The sequence below is a fragment of the Chrysochloris asiatica genome, unplaced genomic scaffold (genome assembly GCF_000296735.1).
Source record: "Chrysochloris asiatica unplaced genomic scaffold, ChrAsi1.0 scaffold00254, whole genome shotgun sequence".
NCBI lineage: Eukaryota > Metazoa > Chordata > Mammalia > Afrosoricida > Chrysochloridae > Chrysochloris > Chrysochloris asiatica.
In genome coordinates, this window is record NW_006408772.1 from 363,303 (window position 1) to 367,121 (window position 3,819).

The window sequence follows — 3,819 nt, forward strand, 5'->3', positions numbered from 1 at the left end:
ATGAGCTAAGATATAGCAATAATTATGATGGTACAGCAACAAGCAATGTTTCATTATGCTGTACATATGGTCCGTATGAATTGGAACTGACTCAAACGTACCTTACAATAACAATAGCTAATGATTGCAAGCATATAATAGTGTATTTGTTGGCTGCCTGAAGTTCTTTTATGGGGATAGTTTGTCTTTTTGCTATTGCAGAACTGAAGTTTTCTATAAAGAAAACCATTGCAGTAGGTTATCTTTTTACTCTTTTGGAGAACAAGTGATGATGAAATTGAAGAACTCTACCAACATCTTGACTGCTTGTTTGATCTGAAATGGATCATATAAGCATTTAAGATGCATTGATAATTACTAGTGAATAGAATGTGAAATTTGGAAACAAAGAGGAAGGATTAGCAGTTGGTGATAGAAACAACGTTGGCTATCACATGACAGAATTTTGCAAGACCAACAATTTAGTTTAGACCAACAAAAATAAAAGAAGACTACTTACATTTGGAATACACAGGACTACATCTATGGGAAAAGAAGGTGGAGCTCAATATCATCAGCCAGAGCAAGGCCAGGGGCTGACTGTGGGACAGATCATCAATTGTTCATATGCAAGTTGAGGCTGAAACTGAAGAAAGTTGAAACAAGTCCACAAGAGACAAAATATGACCTTTAATATATTCCACCTGAATTCAGAGGCTATTTCAAGAACAGATTTGAAGCATTAGACTGAAGACCAGAGCTGTGGAATTGTATGAAAAACGTGACCCAGGAAGAAAGACAGGAAAGAAAGAAAAGACAAAACTGGGTGTCAGAAGAGACTCCAAAACTTGCTTTAAAGCTAAAGTGAATGGAAGATATAAAGAAGGAAAAGAGCTTAACAGAAAATGTCAAAGTGCAGTTGGACAAGAGAGAACCAATGAGATGTGTAAAAACCTAGAGTTAGAAAACCAAAAGAGAAGAACACATTCAGCATTTTTCAAGCTGAAAGAACTGAAGAAAAAATTCAAACCTTGACTTGAAATATAGGGTTCTGATATAAGCACTGTAGGATAAGCACTGAACTGCTAACCACAAGGTTGTCAGTTTAAATCTACCAGCCACTCCTCAGAAACCCTATACTGGGTTGCTATGAGTCAAAATCAACTCAAAGACATTTAACAGCAATTGGTGATTGATGCAGGAAGCATAAACCAAAGGTGGAAAAAATATACATAATCAGTGTACCTAAAAGAAATCATTGGTGTTCAACCATTTCAAACTATAGCATATGATGAAGAACCATTGGTACTGAAGAAAGAAGTCCAAGTTGCAATGAAGGCATTAACAATAAACAAAGCTCCAGTAATTGATGGAATACAATCGAAATCTTACAACAAATTGATGAAACACAGGAGGCACTCACTCATCTATTCCAAGAAATTTAGAAGACAGATATCTGGCAAATAGATTGGAAAATATTCATATTTCTATCCATTCCAAGCAGAGGTGGTCCAACAGAATGTATAAATCATCAAACAATATCATATACAATTAAAATTTTGCTGAAGATGATTCAAAAAAGATTTAAACAGTATATTAATAAGCAACTGCCATAAATTCAAGCCAGATTCAGAAGATGTGGGAATAGGAACATCATTGTTGATGTCAGATAGATCTTGGCTGGAAGCAGAGAATACCAGAAAGATGTGTATCTGTGCTTTATTGACTCTGCAAAGTCTTGAAACTCTGCGTATCATGACAAACTATAGACAGCATAGCAAAGAATGGGTATTCCAGAATACATCATTGTGCACATGAGGAACTAGTACATAGACAATGAAGTAATCATTACAACAGAACAACGGGGTACTTAATCATTTAAATCAGGAAATGTGAGTGCCAGGGTTGTATTCTTTCATGGCATAAGGATTGGATAAAGACTCATTAAGAACCTGCTATACACAGATGATATAACCTTGCTTTCTGGAACTGAAGAGGACTTGAAATAATTACTGATGAAAATAAAAGACTATAGTGTTCATTATAATGCACTTCTATGTAAAGAGAACAAAAATCTTCACAACTGGACAAATAAACAACATTATGATAAATGGAGAAAATACAGAAGTTGTCAAAGACTTCATTTTGTTTGAATCTATACAACACTCATGGAAGCAGTAGTCAAGGAATCAAAAGACATATTGCATTAGGAAAATCTGTTGCAAAAGACTACTTTAAAATGTTGAAGAGCAAAGGTATCAGTTTGAGAACTAAGGTGCACTTGGGCCAGACTATGGTATTTCCAGTCACTTTCACAGGCATGTGAAAGTTGGGCAGTGTATAAGGAAGATTGTAGAAGAATCAACAAATTTAAGTTATGGTGTTGGAGAAAAGTATTGAAAGTACCAAGGAGCAGTCCCTGGAGAAGGATATCATGATTGGCAAAGTAGAAGGTCAGTAAAAAAGAGGAAGCCCTCCCCCCCCCAAAGTAGAAGGTCAGTAAAAAAGAGGAAGCCCCCCTCCCCCACAAAAAGATATATTGGCACCATGGTAGCAACAAGGTACAGTAATTGTCAGGGTGGTGCAGGATGGGGCAATATTTCCTTCTGTTGTGCATAGTCAGTGAAACTCTATGAGCCAAAACTGACTTGATAGCACCTAACAAAAATGCCAACAATCATCTAATTAATTTTCTGATGTTTGTAAAGTTTTTGTTAGCCATTTATAAAATATATTTATGCCATAAATTGGTGGTGGTGTTAAGTACCATGGAGTCAGTTCTGACTCATAGCAACCCTGTACAGGGTTTCCGAGGCTGTAAATCTTTATGGGAGTAGAAAGCCTCATCTTTCTCCTGCGGGACAGCTGGTAATTTTGAACTGCTGTAGGGCCCCCCATTTTCCACATTTTTTCTTCCATTATCTTTACAGTATTAGGTTTTATATTTCTGTCTTTGTTTTAGCTTGAGTTAGTTTTTTTTTATAGTGCAAGATATGCATCTTGTTTCATTTTTCAGCAACTGGATATCCAGTTTGCTAGCACCATTTGTTAAAGAGACTATGTTTTCTTCATTTAATTGGTTTCCACCATTTGTTGAAGATCACTTATCTTCAACATTTACCTTTCGGGTCTTAATTCTGTTATTGTACAAATTTCAAGCTTTTTTGATGACTATGGCTGTATAGTAAGTTCTGAGACTGGGAAATGTTGAGGCCTACTTTGTGCCTCTTTTTCAGTAATTGAGTATCCAAGTTTCTTTCCTTTCCATATAAAGTTGATGATTCATTTCTCCATCTCTTTAAAGAGTACTGATGGATTCTGTACTGGGATTGCATTATATATATATAGGTCACTTTGAATAGTGTTGACATATTCACAACGTTAAATCTACCTATCCATGAGCATAATATGTTCATCCTTTACGTATGTCTCTTGGTTTTTTTCAGTAGTATTTTGTAGTTTTCTTTGTATAAATCTTTTACATCCCTAGTTAGGTTAATTTGTAGGTCAGGAGTGCTGGTGTGGCACTAATGTCTAGGCTAATGCATCAGATTACAAAGTGTTTGAACTGTAAGGTTGGTGGTTCAAGCTCACATACTTCTTGAAAACCCTCTACAGGGTTGCTATTGGTCGGAATCGATTAGACGGCACTTAACAACATTAGCATTGTTTTCCTGATTTCCTTTTCAGAGTTTTCTTCATTAGTGTAGAGGAATATGATTGCATTTAGTATGTTGATCTTGTATCTTCCACTTTTCTAAACCATTCTATTAGGTTTCAGAATATTTCTTGTAGAAACTCTGGGATTTTCTATGTATAGGATCATATCATCTGCATATA

At 35.7% G+C, this 3,819-nt stretch overlaps 1 protein-coding gene across 1 annotated transcript in view; it reads right to left on the reverse strand.

The window, feature by feature from the left end:
- The window catches only part of LOC102830676 (transmembrane protease serine 11G-like), a 44,926-nt gene that overhangs the window by 10,000 nt on the left and 31,107 nt on the right, over nucleotides 1-3,819 (reverse strand). The gene's annotated exons all lie outside the window — the stretch shown is intronic.